The sequence below is a fragment of the Periplaneta americana genome, chromosome 16, assembly GCF_040183065.1.
Source record: "Periplaneta americana isolate PAMFEO1 chromosome 16, P.americana_PAMFEO1_priV1, whole genome shotgun sequence".
In the NCBI taxonomy this organism is placed as follows: Eukaryota; Metazoa; Arthropoda; class Insecta; order Blattodea; family Blattidae; genus Periplaneta; species Periplaneta americana.
The window spans coordinates 181,606,354-181,624,582 of record NC_091132.1 but is presented as its reverse complement, the minus strand read 5'-3'; the positions used below and the strand labels follow the sequence as shown (position 1 = coordinate 181,624,582).

At 35.4% G+C, this 18,229-nt stretch overlaps 1 protein-coding gene across 3 annotated transcripts in view; it reads right to left on the bottom strand.

Annotated features, from left to right (window-relative positions):
* LOC138692173 (serine-rich adhesin for platelets-like) overlaps nucleotides 1-17,134 on the bottom strand; it is a 451,935-nt gene extending 434,801 nt beyond the window's left edge. For all 3 annotated transcript variants that reach the window (XM_069815218.1, XM_069815220.1, XM_069815224.1), the window contains exon 1: nucleotides 17,031-17,134. The gene's annotated coding sequence lies outside the window, so the exon portion shown is untranslated. The remainder of the gene's footprint in view (nucleotides 1-17,030) is intronic.
* Between the last annotated feature and the right edge of the window lie 1,095 nt (nucleotides 17,135-18,229).

The window sequence follows — 18,229 nt, the reverse complement described above, 5'->3', positions numbered from 1 at the left end:
ATCTATACTAATAATAAATCTGTAGCCGAAATTTTTCTGGAAATTTTCGATTTTCCAAAAATAATTGGTCCTAACATATATAATTAACCACCCTGAAAACGGAAATCGCTTTTTTGAAATTTTTGTTTCTATGTCTGTCTGTATGTTTGTTACCTTTTCACGCGATAATGGCTGAACCGATTTATATGAAAATTGGAATATAAATTAAGTTCGTTGTAACTTAGATTTTAGGCTATATGGCATTCAAAATACTTTATTAAAAGGGGGGTTATAAGGGGGGCCTTAATTAAATAAATCGAAATATCTCGCTTATTATTGATTTTTGTGAAAAATGTTACATAACAAACGTTTCTTTAAAAATGATTTCCGATAAGTTTTATTCTTTGCAAAATTTTGATAGGACTGATATTTAATGAGATAAATGAGTTTTAAAATTAAAATAACGCCATCTAAGACGGTGCAATGAATTAAGAACAAATGACTTCGTCTATAAGGGGCCTTGGACAACAACAATTGAAACAGGGGCCTTCGACATCAACAATCGAAAGCTATTAAACATAGCCTTCAGAGAATGTTTGTGTGTTTGTATGAAGTAATATCTGAAGCTAAATTAACCGATTTGTATAATTAATTATTATTTTACCATTGGAAAGTGTAGTTTCTCTAGATGGACATAATGCTATAATATTATTACAGTAACGTCTGAGTAAATCGAGGACAGGTAAGATTAAAATAGCTTCTTATGCACAGAAAATTTGATAGGCTATTTTGTGCATTCGTTTTCTGTATTTCTTAAAATAATGTTTATGTACGTTACACATTCATTTTAAAATTAACGAACAACGAGAGTGTATTGATTTAGTGTGCAGTAATAGTACGTTAGCTTAGCAATCCATTATTTTATAATTCAAATTTTAACTATGCTCAATTGAATCGTGTTAAAATACATAAAATATATATATGCAATAAATGCAATGCAAAAAGAATTGGGTAATGAGCGAAGCAGATTATCTTGCGCTGTTGTAAAAGTTGTTCCTTGGATCAAACGTCGTATTTTAATTATGTAATTACTTTATATTTATTTCTAACAGGTGCAGCGGAGCGCACGGGTACAGCTAGTATTAAAATATTCCACTTGTATAAATGCTTAAGAAGTAAAACATCAATTAATTCATGAGATTATGACTTTGCTCAAATTATACCAAGGTGTTACTCTTTGCTACATTAGTGGTTGTTACCTATTGTAAATATCGCACTCCCAGTAAAATAGTGTCGTAACTCGAAAATTGTGATTAGTAAAGATATGCTATTTCCTAGTAAAATATTGCTGTAAAATATTTCAATAAATAGGAACTGAAACCTTTGATAATGTACTATTTTATTATTATAATTTCATATCTCCAAGTAGTGAAACAATGTTGTAATTACTTTACGAAAGTAAAATGTGATTTTCGACATACGACATTGTTTTACTGGGAATGCGATTACGTACTATTTTGTTAACTGGAATTAAAATATCTTTAACAGTAAAACTATGTATATTTATCTGTTCGTACTTACGTCATATTAACAGCAAGTTCATGTAAATTACGTACCGGTATCGTATAAATAGGATAAGTTAAAACTGGGCCTATGTGTGGAAACTGGAAATGTACTATAAAGTGGGGTAAACCTGGCCACAAAAAATGATATCAGCCCTATTTGCGACTTAAAAATAATAAAGTACAGTAGGTCACTTAAGAAATTTAGAAAAAAAACAATGAATTTTTAAAATATGTCCAGTTCATCTGATATCATGGTTTACATTCTTATTTGATGGACTGATTTTTTTTTATGGGCAAGTTTACCCCAGTGGTCAACTTCACTCCAGTTTACGGTACGAAAAAGAAAAGTTACTTTAGGAGAAAATAGAGAGTACGTCACGCGTTATACCCTATAAAGTCTTCCCCTTCCCCAATCAAAAACTGAAATGCCCCTGTGGCAAATTAATTTTGTGCAAAGTCTTCTGTCAGGGGCTGAGTTCCTTCACATACCATAAACCTATGAAATCTGTAACAAGGAGGATTATGCTAACAAGAATAATTTCGTTACCGTATAAATTCCACTGCCTCGGTCGCCCCTTTGATCCGACGTCCAGCATGGTAACAGCCAAATCATAGATGACGATCACATAAGACTCACAGAAAAAAATAATTGTTTATTTATCTGCACTGAAAACAAGAACCCACAAGGAAAATTTCGAACAAAAGAGAACTTCGACAATCGAACTTTTGATTTCCTGACTATGAACCGTTCGGAAAACGGGAAGTGGTTAAGCTAGCACGAAGTGTGATGATTAGAGAATCCACACAGATTGTCTGCTTCTCTGTGGCTGTTTGTTGTTTTCACTTTTAACGAGATGACCTGAGAACTTGCGCTGACATATCACAGCCAAACCTGCAATTTGCGGCGACAGTAATTACGCGGACTGGGACACGAGAGAGTTGACCTCTTGCAGCGCAACGTGGCTGAGGACAGCAAGGCGAGAAATCTGCAGCACGCACGTCAGGAACTTTCAGAACCAACCACGATGACAGAACAAGTCAAACATATTGGATGCAACTAAACTGTCATTTTAAGTGGTCCTTCTGGTATTCGTGTGTGATTGTGGAAGCTGAATGACAAATTATATGCATAATATAACCAGATTATGTCGCTCCAGAGGTGGCCTCAAGACACAATAGGTCTGCACACCTTTAAGATATCAAGCACCTGTTTAAAATTTTTTAATCAGATGAAAGACACTGGTTTAAAAATTGATGCTTCTAGAATAAATATATTAAAGTATCAAGATATTCTAATAATATAAATTTACTTAACATAGATAATAATTGAAAATTCGAAGACAAAAAAAGTAAAAATGGGCGTATTATTAAAATTATGAAAACGTATTTTTGATGAAAATTTAAAATCGCCTAACTATCCCAAACAAATACTATTATAGTCTTCAAAAAATTCTAAGTTACAAAATGTCCTCCAGAAAAATGAATTTGAAGTGTGACAGAACAATTCTATCTATAGGCCTACTATCATACTCAGCAGAAATTTAGACTGTTACAAAAAATCAATTTTCAGTCCCGAAAATAATGTTTTGAGATAGATTTTTTACCCCATTCCAGAAGATAATTCCTGCAGAATGGAAAACCTGCTGGGAAAAGGACATGACACCAGATTCTTGAAATATATTGTGTTTGTTGTACGAAGTTAATGAGGTTAAATACTTAGATATAATTACTGATATCATAATTTAAAATGGAATAATCATATTCATTATATTTGTAATAAATTACGTAAAACATTACATTACTTTGTTGTTCTAAGAAATATTTTGTCAATTAACTGTTTACGTTTTAGCATTATTTCAATCTATATTTATGTATGGTATTATAGGTTGGGGTGGAACTTATAAATCCAACCTTTATCTATTAATTCTACTACAGAAAAAAGTATTAAAAATTTGTTTAAAAAAGCAGAAAGATTACTCAACTGAACTGTTGTTTAAACATTTCAAAGCTTTCAACATTAAACAAATTTATTATTTCATTTTATTGAAATATTTTCACAGAAATCTTAATAACTTTGAAAGGTATACACATAAATATAGAACTAAAAATATGAATTATCTGCGTTTGTCTGAACCTAAATGTAAAACTAATGCAGCTTTTTATCATAGCATGAGTCAAGGTCCCAGATTATTATTAAACAAATTTTATTCTAATATTATTTTAACCACGAATCCTCTCCAAATTAATAAAAAATGAAATAATTTGTATTGGAGATATAGTTTGGATTTAAACATATTAAACACTTTTTAATCTGTATTCACTCTCAATTTTAATTTTATTTTTGTCTGTATTTGAATCCCCTCCTGAGCACGAGTCTTACACATTCAGGAGTGGGCTAGTTTATCTTACATTATATTAACTTGTATTCATTTCAAAATTACTAGCAATAAAATAAATAAATAAAATAAATGTTGTTGTTTAGTCAACTGTCCGAAGACAGGTCTGAACCTCACAAGTGACACCAATAAGACACCACTTATGAGGCCACTAGGCCAGGAAATAATGGGGTTGAGTGGCTAGTTCCTTTCCCCCTCCATTGCATACATCGTCGATTAGCTACATATTAGACTAATCAGACTTCAGATGTATGCAAACAATTGTTTTTCCTCGTATGTGGAAAAATTAATGTTAAAGCATTTATTTATAACAATAAATTATTGCGTTCAATGGCCGAATAAACTTCATCCTTGTTTAGTCAAATCGTTGTGACAGTAAATATAGGCCTAATGAAATATGCCCCTGAAATTATTTTCCTTTCTCCTGAAACACGAATTGAGGACCGTTTTTGCAAAACTTGCTAACTGCAAAATTTGCAAGATTGAGATTTTGATGGATTCGTTAACATAAGGCAGGCCTCTACATGATGTTCAAGGCGTCTTAGTAAAATTGGGTTATTTCTCTTCATTGTAATGTGTCAAAGTGTGATCGTTTTTTCAAAACTTTCTTTCTGCTATAAGTGAGAGATACAGCAAAACTTGCTTACTATAGTGTTTTGTCTCTCCTGTAAAATTTAGTTTTTTCAGTTAGCAAGTTTTGCAAAACCGGCCCTCAATTACAATTTTATTCGTTACATCCTTATTCCGGAGATATCTTCAATTATAAAAACTAGGGAATTAAAAATTCTCCATAAAGATCCAGTTATAGTGAAGTTGATTAAATGTCTAAGGCAGTTGTATATATAGAACAAAACCGATGTGAATCACTTTAGCAAATCTCCCTAAATTCAAAAATCACATTAATTTTCTATGTGTGCAGTTCTGAAAATTCGTAATATCATTCAGTAGCTCATCTGCAGTTATATCGCAACTTTTTTCACACTGCTTTTTCCGTATTCTGAATTTTCACTAACTTTCTTATATGACCACAGCAGTACTTAGCTTTGCTTTCCGAGGGTCGGATCGGGACGGTCCTTGTACTTAGCTTACACTGGTACATTGTGCGCCCAATATATGCGATGATTATCCGAGTCAGACAGTTGGCCTGGGTGGCATTCATGAACCCGATTCTCACAGGTGGGCCGTCATGCATCAGCCCTAACAGAGTCAGCTCCCATTACCAGACGAGTAAGATTACCTGATGAACCCCAGGGCTCGAATCCCAAGCCCCTATCTTTATCAACATCGGAAACCTTACTACATCCAGGACTTCACCCCAGGCTATTTTTATCCATTGCAGAAGAAAGACGAAACGAAGGGAAGACGGAGAATGTTGGTAGCATGAAAGAGGAAGAGGGAGAATCCTCAGAAAACCCTCTACTATGTTTTGTCCACCATAAATTCCATTACTGCCTTGGCGAGAGTGAAACCCCTGTCGCCACAGTCGCACTTAACATCGTATTTTACTGATTTTTGTGTTAGATTTTGTTTTCTATTTACCACGAAACCAGCACCTTCAAAATTGCAAATAGTTTCGGAGATGAAGAGAAATTGAAAGACGACATCCCATACTTTTTAGAATTCTATGTTTCAAATGAATTGAACAATTCCTACTGTATATTTAAATATTAAAAAAAAAACAAGCAATTATTAGTTCCAGAATAAAGTTTTTTTAGAAATAAAATATAAATCAAAATAGATCTGTAAAAACTATGATTTGTTACACCACTGAATAATTAAGCGTTGTCAAAGCAATGCACATTGAACAATTAACAAGTATCATGACGTACTTCGAAAAAATTTAGCTTTGTCAAAACAATCCACATGATACAATGAAGAACAAGTATAGTGACGTACTTCGGAATAATTATTGAACTTCGTCAAACCAATCATCAATCCACATGAAACAATTAAAAACAAGTACCCAGACGTACTTCGGAATAATTGAGCTTCGTCAATGCAATACACATGAAAAAATTAAGAACAAGTATCGTAACGTATCGCACTATTCTTCATGCAAATAAACTGATCGTAACGTATCGCACTATTCTTCATGCAAATAAACTGAGTCCTCGAGACTTGCTACTTTGAGATTAAACTTATCCAACTTCATTTGAAGATACCATTGCACTATATTTACACTATTATTTTCACAAACTCTACTTAAGACTCGTAGCTTCTGATGCGCTATTGAACTACTCGTACGTAATGCAATAATACACTGCGAAATCGAAATATTACAGTTATTTCTTATTCATAATTCAGTACCACTATAGTCATTTGAATAAGGAATTGTAACAGTTATCAAATAATTTATATCAAAATATACTCGTATTATGACAAAGTACACAATTTATATCATAGGCGCCTCTTTCGATGCTGCATTGAAATACAAAAATGTATTTACTAGGAAATAAAGGAAAAAAAAGAATTATATTTGGCAGCAGAGTAGTCCTCACGATACTCTGGAAACACAAACAAGAGCAGAAAGAGAGTTGGCCTTTTCAAGACTTACACTGCACATTTCTTACAACTACAGTACGTGCTCAGCAAATTAACGTCAGAGATCAGGTCTGGCTAGCCCCATTTTACCTTCCACCTCCAACGGAACGCATTGCGGAACCAGTGACACGAGGAAACCCAAGCAGTAATAATAATAATAATAACTTCAGTTTGTTCAACAATAATAACAGCTGAGACTCGGACTCCGCTCCAATTCCTCTTCATACCGGAGACCCAGTGTCAGTGCTTCCTTGGTTCCAATACGCCTTTTCAATGCCATTTCCTTTCATCACAGTGGTTAACTATCATGTTATAACATCAGCGACGGCCCAGACATAGCTGTTAGTTACGGATTACTCATCAAAGGACACCGTAGTTCGATTACAGGCAGATCCCGAGAGATCTGTGATGACTGAAGCAACTTTGGGTACAATTTTTCTTTTAATTATGGTTTATTTAACGACGCTCGCAACTGCCGATGTTACATCAGCGTCGTCGGTGTGCCGGAATTTTATCCCGCAGGAGTTATTTACATGCCAATAAATCTACTGACATGAACCTGTCTCATTCAAGTACACTCAAATGTCATAAACCTGGGTCAGGATCGAACCCGCAACCTCGAGCACTGGTGGTACAGTTACATAACCTAAAAGTCATTTTGTATATAGCTAAATTTTATACAAATCCCGAAAGTCCAATTCTCTCCTATTGTGGTAGGTGACGACGAGGTAGATCGCAACAAAATTTGGGAAGAAATTTACTCAAATATTCAAATGATTTGCAATCAATGAATGAAAAAATGTTTTAATTGCTGCAACATTTTATGATCTTACAATAATAAATATAGGATAAGTAGCCTATTCGTATTTATTTATTTATTCTGGTGTAGTTAAGGCCATCAGGCCTTCTCTTTCACAACACCAGGAACACCAGTATTGGAATACTGCAAAGAATTCGAGATCGTATGGAAAATATAAGATTTCAGCATTTATTACATTTAAAATATTTCTTGCCTCTGATATCATGTTCTTGCTCAGCATTTCCTCCCTAACTCTAAATTAGGAAACAGATTTCGTTCATATTTAGTGCGTTTCGTCTATAGAAAATATCAAAATATCTTAATTTTTACTCGAAATTAACTGTACATATTTTTAAAGCTATAGGTAAGATACCTACATACAAGTACTACAGAATGGAAATTTATTGAAAATCTGTTCTATTTGTGTCTCTATTATGTTTTACTTAACTCTTAAATTGACAAAGTATCCTATAGGATACAACAGATTAGTAGGCTATATGCTATAATTTTAATAGAACAATAGAAAAAAATTCGTAGGAAAATTAAAATTTCACAATACTATTTACAATTGATAATCAATGGTGCTTAATTATTATACTTTATTTTTATAACACTATTCATATTCATTTCCGGATCCTCGTGGTCATCCTTAATTAAGGCCGGATGAGTTTTTCTCTCTCTCTCTTGTACAACATATAAAATAAGGACATTGCGATAGTTGTTTTCTTTACAGTCCGACAAGGTTTAATAAACTAGTGTGAGAATAGTAATATGCGTTACAAGAGCGGCATGTTGACGTTTTCATGTTCGAGGAAAAGATTGAAAAAGCGAAACGTAGTTGAGCTTTTTTAATTTCCGAGAACATGAAAACAAACATACCGCTCGTGTATCGTACATTATTTTGTGCGAAGATCGTTTATTACATGCCTGAAAGAGGAATTTCTAATTAGTTGCAATGAAATCTCCATCTTGGTTCCTGTTCAATGACGGTAACTTTGGAAAACAAATATATCTATCTTCAACATTGTTCCTATAAAATGTTTTCTGTGGTTACTATATTCCAGCAGGCCGTGATATACGTCTTTTTTTCCCCCAGTCTATAAATGCGAACTTAAAACAAACGGTAAGGTTATGTAATGATTTATTTTTCATTTTAATATTTTAACAATATTATTTATATAATATTTTAACAATATTATTTATATAACATATTGCAGTAATAACATCGGCATCTGGAATCTTGTTGATTTTTTCACGGCTTCCTTAATGTTACTTGCATTACAAATGCAGTAACTTTTGTAGTGTTGTAGAGTTTACTTAATTTTTTGCAAATATTTAAAAACAATAATTAACAGTGCAATTTAGGTGAAATTGCAGTGGTAAGTTTCCAATTTATAATTATTACTATGTTAAACGTCTCTAAAAATAATATGTTAAAAGCCTAAAGCAGTAAAATGAATGTCGCGCTTAAGCGGTAAGAAGAGGGAAATTGTTATGTGTGTTACGTTGGGAATACTGAATGTGGTATTTCACACTTACCGCGTATTGGTTCTGTGCAGAAAATAAGCAAATACGCACGATCTCGCAAAAAATAATTTTTGTCTCCGTAGGCCTAGTTAATTTTTCCACCTCTGCACATGTGTGGACATTGTGTCATTGTCATACATCTATGACGCAGTGCATGAGGGTAGACCACTAGAGGGAACCCAAAAGGTGGAACTTAAACTGAGAGGATTCGATCCGATATCGGGATGGAAATCCGGTGTGGCTTAGTGGATAGAGAGTCAGCACGTAGAGCTGAAAACCCGGTTCAAATCCCGGTGCCGGAGAAAATTTTTCTCTGTTCTACTTTTCCATCATAATTTAAAACTGTAGCATTGGTCGTCGGTTTCCTTCATTATCCAAGAATAAGTCCTCTCACTAAATCATCCCCAGATGTGACGCTCTTTACGAATGGACTTCCGATGGTACAATGTTCACAATGTTTTGCACTAAGTGTCGCTGCAAGTCAACAATGAGATAGAGATGCGTGGGACGAGCTAGTTTCTCAAATGGGGGTCTATGTTTCATTGCTATTTGTTTATTTGCTCTTAAGATAATTTCTGGTTTTGAGTGTAGTTTAATTTTGGTATTTGTGGCTTAATTTCGGGACGTTTGTAGCAGACTCGCTCGTGTTGATTTAGCAACGCTAACATACATTAATTTCGCATTCTGCTTCTTGTATTAGGATACATTAATATATATATTTTTTTATATTTTGGGGTGTGAATTTCATATTTTGCCAACATGTTCTTAATATATTTCCGCTCTTTACTCATAGGTAAGATTCGGATAAAGTAGCTATATCAGAATAAGCTGCATAACTGTATAGGATAGGGCCTTGACTTTCTTCAGACTAAGTAAACACTATCCTCTTCCACTACCTAAAACTCTACCTGCTGGGAAGAGCGCTCACCTCCTAGCTAAAGTATCAGTGAATGGACAGTACAACAGATAGGAACTGAATATACGTCGTCACTACTGTCGGCTGGGGGGACATGCGACAACTAGTTAATGTTTGTAAACAAAGCGCACGGATCAAGGATTCCTATTCTGATACAGCTACTTTATCCGAACCTTACTCATAAGATGTTATGAATGTCGGAGAAGACAATCTAGATGAAAATTTTTCAAGCTTGAACGAGTATTACAAGATTCAACAATTGTTTATGTGTTTTTATTTTGGTTTATTTTACGACGCTTTATCAACTGCTATGGCTATCTAGCGTGAGTGAGATGAAGGTGATAATGCCAGCGAAATGAGTTCAGGGTCCAGCGCCGAAAGTTATCCAGCATTATTCTTAATGGAATGAGGGAAAACCTCGGAAAAAACCTCAACCAGGTAACTTGTCCCAAACAGGATTTGAACCCAGGCGCACTCGTTTCACGGTTAATTTAATTCAAACCATTAAAAATGTTATTTTCTTGTCTAATTGAACTTCAATATCAACCACAGTGTCTTTTATTTTTTAACATTGAACGTAGAAACTAAGGTTTTAAAATCAATGTAATTCCTCAGAGAATATTTCGTAGGCTCCTGTACAACGAGATAATTTTTAACAAACTCATTCTCTCATAAAGGTTTTATATTTCTGCAATTTTCTCAGAATTTCCATAACTAAATCTGACAATGTTTTCAATATTTACGCCGGAAAGTTTATCATCACATTTACATTTCAACTCTTCTACTTTCGTTATTCGACATTTCTCCTAAAGAAAACATAACATTACATTACATGTAGTGGCGGCAGCAGTAGCAGTATACTCTATTTTATTTCTAGGAGTGCAGTTCGGTGGCTCCTTTGAACACCCACTTACAGATTTAGGACTTCCTACACAAACACCACTGACAATTCCATCCTGTCCCCTCGTCCCAACATTGCACAGTTGCCACAATCCTGGTGACCCTCGAAATGAGACTGACGGGATTCTTGGAATTCGGAAAAGATGTAGCAACTTTGCCTCCACGTAGATTTGACGGGAGCCTATCAATTCTTCTGAACAAGGGTTGTGATTGGTTAATGACAGGAGAAGACAAGATTTCCGTCACAGTAAGAAAGACATTTATTTATGACAACCAATTAGTAGGGGGCAGTAGGTCTGTCGGCAAAGTCCTTTCTATGAAACTGCACTCCATGGGAAAAAAATAGAGTATAGTAGTATATTCATATAGCAAAATGTGATTTTCATAATCATGCTTATGCAATCATGTCTTCTTGCATTTAAATTTCAAATAAAATATATTGGGTTGGTGCAAAGGTTCGTAGCGTTTTTTCGCTGTGACAAAAGTTTTATTCGAGATGAATAGAAGACGGAATTTAATCAGTAATATATTCTCCTACATTATCTTTGAGTTCATTACTGTGTACATGTGTAGAATTTTTTTGATATGACAATTGTCTAAATAAAATAATGCGTTGGTTAATTATTAGAATTTTGGATATTTCAGTTTCATTTTTAAAATTCCCCTTGGAGTTTGAATTAAAGATTCCACTGTACACAGGACCGATATTCACTTCAGTTGAGTGAACTCAAAACATTCGCTTCCAAACAAACTACATTTTAATTGGCACTTCATTCACAGCCTTGGAATGGAATCATCAAACATTCGTTTCGAAAAAAAGGATTCACTCACTCACTCTGCCCAAGAGTAGGTCTTTCACTGCAAACCCAGCATTCCCCAGTCTTTTTTATTTTCCGCCTTCCTCTTAGTCTCCGCGTATGATCCGTATATCTTAATGTTGTCCATTATCTGATAACTTCTTCTGTCCCTAACTTTTCTTCCGTTTACTATTTCTTCCAGTGTATCCTTCAGTATGCAGTTTATTCTTAGCCAGTAGTCCAGCCAATTTCTTTTTCTCTTCCTGATCATCTTTAGCATAATTCCTTCTTCACCCACTCTTTCCAACACAGCTTCATTTCTTATTCTGTCCGTCCATTTCACAAGCTCAATTTTTCTCCATATCCACATTTCAGCCCACACCTGTGGAGTAACGGTCTAGCCGCGAAACCAGGTGGCCCGGGTTCGAATCCCGGTTGGGGAAAATTACCTGGTTGAGATTTTTTCCGGGGTTTTCCCTCAACCCAATACGAGCAAATGCTGGGTAACTTTCGGTGCTGGACCCCGGACTCATTTCACCGGCATTCATTTCATTCAGACGCTAAATAACCTAGATGTTGATACAGCGTCGTAAAATAACCAAATAAAATAAAAAATAAAATCCACATTTCAAATGCTTCTAGTCGTTTCTCTTAACTTCGTCGTAATGTCCATGTTTCTGCCATATAATGCCACACTCCACTAGTCTTTTCCTTAGTTATTTTTCTAGAGCTCCGCAGAAGATGCTCCTTTTTCTATTAGAAGTTTCCTTTGCAATTGCTATCCTCCTTTTGACTCTCTGGCAGCAGCTCATGTTACTACTTACACTATACCCCAAGTATTTGAAGCTGTCCACTTGCTCCACCGACTCATTTCGAATTCGCAAATTTAACTCCTTTAGTTTTCTTCCAATAACCATGTTTGCATTTATCTTCATCCCATACTGCTCACAGCTGTTATTTAGCTACAGTAGCATAAACATCTTAATTGACATGTCATATTCAACGCGAGTAGACACTTCGAGATTTCGTCAAGGCGATGAAGATTGGTGGAGATGTATTGTCATGGAACGTCGTCTTTAGTTATATGTTTAATGGAGCATCTACGGAATTCGACGTAGTTCGTCCTAGTACTGTGTTTTGCCCAAAATCTCACTTAAGCAGTCGCCTATATTCTACGGGAATGTTTCAAATTATAGGACCGGTAGTATATCGCAACTCAATGAAATGAACCAGATCAGAGAAGAGAAAACAAAAACAATGTAAATTAATTTATTATGGAGAGCGGCCTATCAGAAATCCCTTCTAGCAGTCGACACTGAGAATTGTACAGCTATCTATGCTGTATGTTTACAGTGTTTAAACACAGTAACGTCTCTTTACATGTAACCGTATTAACTCTATACCTGAGCAGATAGACGATTTGACATGGGATGAAAGAGCAAAGCAGATATAAAATTATCTTCGATTCCTTTACAATACTTTGGACATCTATGGTTATTCAGCATCGAATTATAATACACAGAAAAAGTGGTGCATTAGGTAGTGCGTAAAATGCATAATAAAATCATGCAATGCCATATTCCATTTCATCTTTCTCATCTCTACAACTCGAAGTGAACCTTCACTAGCTAGGAGAGAATATGCTTTTGGGATCACAGTTTTTTATGGGCTGCTTCGAATCAAAATAAACTGTGTAAAACGAAGTATATCAATTAAGTCAAATGAAGCAGCACTGTAATGAGTGTAAGGTACAGAGTCAGGCCTACTGATAATGAAATTTACGATTTACCCTTACCGTTTCTAGCTTTCTACAGTTTTCATCAGGTAATATAAAAGTATCTAGTTCGAGACGTATTTAGTTTAACATTGTATATATATATTTTTTTTTTGTTGCTGTCATGTTACTCTCAGTTCTGAATTACCATAGGGAATGCCACGCGTGGTTTTGATTTTACAGATATATTTAGTCACAAATTTAGTTGCGAGTAACTCTACCTAATTTAATCAAAATCTCGAGCGGTATTTATTATAACCAGGGAGCGAAACTTGTTGCCCGATGAAACAGGTTAGCTGTTCCTTGACTACAGGTACGGGTTTGTTTACTTGCGCTTGAGTAGTCATGATCAGCGGTGGAGAGGGATAGGCAGAGACCACAGATTTCCGTACAACGACATGATGCGTAGAATGAATATAGTAATTTATAATAATGTAGGGGAGTCGGTAGGCAAATTAATTATTTCAGTTTGGACTTAAAGACTGAAATACAATAATTATTTAAGCATTTCAATAAACTAGTGATTCAGAAAACTGAAAAATACAAGTTACATAATTCATATTCATTGTTTGTAAATGTATTGTAGGCCTACAGATACATGTTAATGTTAATGCACTCACAGAAAGGGTTAAAACAATGAGTTACTTCAAGGATATAAAAAGCACTGATTGCAGTGTAGCATTTCTCACTTTGAAAGAAATAGTTTTGAAACAATCATACAGCACTTTCTATGTTAAAGTTGACGTGATCGAGCTCTCATATTGAATTACCCTGACTTTACACCTGCTGTGTTGAAATGTGTCTGGATTCCTTGTACATTCGTTGAATAAATTGATGTATGAAACCATTTTTGTCATTATTTTGATGATGCCTAATACGTAATATAGGGTTATTTTTTCTCGTAAAAATCTCTTTCCAATTTATACGAAATTATTGTGATTATCTTACAACTAATTAGCGATAAAACGCGCAATATAATATTTTTACAAGTTTTTTTAAAATTAATTCGGAATTCTGTGATCTCTAGCTCATGACGTAAGTTACTCGTCGCAATTGATAAAATGTCGTAAAATAACCAATTAAAAATTACTCGTTGACTGTAACACAAAGAAGTAAATAACGAACAACTTAGGCACGGTAGTTCAACGGAGCACGACCCACGCCACCGTCTATTGTACACAATAGAGGGACTCTCGAGCACAGTTAACCTTCTCCCATCGGGCAATAAGTTTCGCTCTCTGATTATGGATATAAAAAAATAATGAAGAAAAAATAAGACAACATATTATTATTAAGCAAGATATTTCATTTACTAACCTAGTATTAGGCCTATATTTCATTCGCTCGCATGACCTTATATTCTTCAAGAAAGAATGACCATGTTTATTTAGCCTACTTTTCTTTTTACCAGAGCCATAAGCCTGTAGTATTAACTATTCCATATAACTACAGCTGATTAAAACAAAGAAATGAACAATGAGAATATTATTTTTTTTTAAATATAGACATAATGACATTAATCCATAAAATATGTTACTGAAAAACATTCCGCCACTGTGAAAATATTGAGTTTACATAGGCTTACAACCAGCCATTGTCTTTTAAATTGTCCAGAAGAAAACAATTGCCAAACAATAGCGATGAAACAAAGTCGATAATTTAAAATTATGATATTGCAGTGACAGATGATTCTGACTAGTTGAAATTCAAAGCATTCTTGCAGATCATTAATGAACAGATACAGCGCATGCATTATGTCCAGACACTCCCCCACTCTTCCTACAGAGCTGCGTACGAATCGTATGAGTCTACTTACGAATTATAGGGGAATAGGTTTGTCTTTGTCTTGATCTCGATAGACACACGCCCGACCTTCCCCTCTATTCCTACCCTTCCACAGAAACGTTGTTTTCGTACTGCACATCGCAAGTGTCTTGAAAAAATGCATGAGCTGGTACTGGACACGAGTAAAATAGTTACTGTAATTAATCTGAAGAAGTGTTTCTTGTAGCTTATGTTTAAAATTATATTGAAGAAGAAGTACTGTTTCTTTCAATTCATTGCCTCACAACAAGGCATATATCAATATTATCCTACCTTGTTCACACTGAAAGGCACATGCAGGAAAGAAATAGAACATCAGAACCTTCAATCACTTGACAGACTTAGGCTATACAAGTAGGCCTGAGATTTTTCATTGAAGAATTCATAGTTACACTTGGAGCGGACAGGGTCGCAGTTGGGGTTTTTATCGGAGCTCTCCCGTTTCTCCACATTAGGCATCTACGTAATTGTCAACATCTCTCTATTACTCTATTCCTTCATAATTCCTTAGCATTCCCCGAAAGCCGGCTAGCTGCGCACGGAAGGGGCTGGTTTAGGGACGATTGGGGTTGCTCACCTCACTCGAAACCTGGGTACACAGCGTACCTTAATGTAGTCATCCGATGTCGGATGGGAATGCGCCTAGCTTGAAGGTCAGCGTAACAGATCTAATAAGATAGCAGTGCTGGATCTTAGTGCCTTCTCCTTCAAATTCAATTCGAATCTGGGATATTAGAGACTGACTATTTTACAGTTGGCTTTATTATAAAAAGCGAAAATGAATGGGGCATTTTATTAAAGTAATAGTGATGACTACTGTGAAAATTGTATGATTTACGATAATCGAAATAACATTGGTGGTAGCGTGGTACGTTGAGGACAGAAGTAATCCCTTTCTGCCTCTCTTATTTTCATCATACAAAAATATTTCTGTAATTAAATAACATAAAAAAATTAAACGTACATTAACACGACAAAAAAGAAGACAAAAATGATTAACTAACCAAGTCTTGAGCTAAGAACTCCTGTAGTACTCAATCTCACGTCTAAGCACTGACGGTACTTATCGCTGTCAATAACTCGGCAACTTTTGAATGTTGTAATTTGACTTTGCTGTGCCCTGTTTCACATCATTAACTTACATTCGAATATCATTATCAAAATAGGTAATCCAAAAGCGAAACTTCTCTTTTATGCTACTATCTGGACTTTTTCTGGAAGTACTATACGAAAACACGGTGACATGATGAATCCACGGCGCCGGACCTTTACGAAGCACGACTTTCACAAAGGACAATTTACGTTGTTTTACTGTTTTTTTTACTAAAACTTCATATTTAACAAGAAGTAAATATTTTATTTTAAAACGTTAATGAAATTTCGTTAACCTGAACTATACTAAATTTATTTTTAGACTGGGAGTGGCATATTATTAAGACAAAGCGAGGATCATACAACATGCGTTGAATTTTGAGTTAACATACTTTTTATTTTTCTTTAAAATAATAATCTTTTAATATGACAAGAGTAAGTATGTTGATATACTATAAATATTAATTTCATATCCATCCGTGGCTCAAACTGTTGTATTTCTAAGTACAAATCCAGCGCAACGAAGTCGGATTCTCGTTAGAGAAATGGATGGGCGTGTCATCCTGATCTTGTTGCTTTGCTCGATGGTCACTGTCATGCTGACCACACAACCAGGAGTTCCTGCATTTCTGAGTATCCAATTTTGTTTGTTTACAATCCTCACACGAGTGGGACCAAACAGACCGATAAGCTCAATCCATGATTAAGTGATTATGATGGCAGTCATTGTTATTTTCAACCTAATTTCATAAATTAATACGTATCATTGTTATTGCATTACATAGAAGTTAGAAGACACCAGAGGAAGACGGGTTATGAAGCACTGTACTGGTGACTCATGAGTGATATAGCACTGACAGACCTGTACATAGCAATAATACAAACCTAAAAAAAAAGTGCCATAACAATAGCAAACTCACCTAGAAGTTGTCACATGGGTATGTTACGTAAGTAAGGCGTTGGGCGAAGACACCGCAAGAGGCCGTGCTCCACTGGCCGCCGCACTCACACTGCTCGCTCCCGAATGTCAGCGTGCAGAGGTACGAGCGGAAGTGACGTCACGTTGTGACGCCAGCCCCGGGCAGGAATCGAACCCTTGACTTATTATTGTAAACATCCTGAAACCCTAAGGGAACGATTGGACTTATGCGGGTACAGGTCTTGTTTCGAGCGTTGAGAAAATGGCTGGTTCAAACTGTTAAATTGCACTTGAAGAGCAGAATAATTAGACCTATATTATTTTATAAAAATGTTATTTGGAATATGCATGTATTTATATATGTACACTATGTGTATGTACAACCAGCACGTCGACCTGGGTGGAGCACTCGGTAGAGTGCTGGCCTTCTGTGCCCAGGTTGAGGGTTCGATCCCGTCCAGTGGCGGCTCGTGGGTATTGAATTCAGGGAGGGGGGGGGCTGCATACAAAAATAAACCATGCAACTTACCTTATCTAAATATTAGTTCCATGCGCCTTGTCTTGTAGGTTGCAATCTTCTTTATTTAAATCCGATATGTCGTTTAACATAGTCTTTACAATGGAAAACATAGCTAATGCGGTCAGTCTCTCTTCTCTCATCGTATTTCTAAGACAGAATTTTACTCTCTTCAAACACGAAAAGCAACGTTCTGGTTCGGAAATTGTCATTGGTATGGTGATAGCTATGCGTAGTAGTTCCACAACTTCTGAAAATGAGGCCTGCAAGTTCTCAGATAGAAGAAACTGCAAGAGCTTGACTGCGTCACTGATATGTCTGAATTCTTGTCTTTGATACAACACAATAAGTTTCGATTTTAGTTTGTCTTTATCGAACATTAGGAAAAGCTTCACACATACATTTAGGTCATTTTCGGGAAATGAGCTTTTGTAGCATTCAAATTTTTCTTGACACAGAAGAGAAGATAATATCAGATGATCTATGAACTGGAATCGGGTGTTAGCTTGTGTGATAATGAGGTCACAAAATTCCTTGGCTGCCGCAACCCTTGTCTGAATCCCTTCGACCTTATGTCGCTTTTAGGGTTTTCATTTTTACAGATCTCGCTGCTCAACTGTGCACTGTTCTGTATTGTCTGTATGGCATTAACAAAGCTTGGTATGCAGAGTCGACCTCGGTAG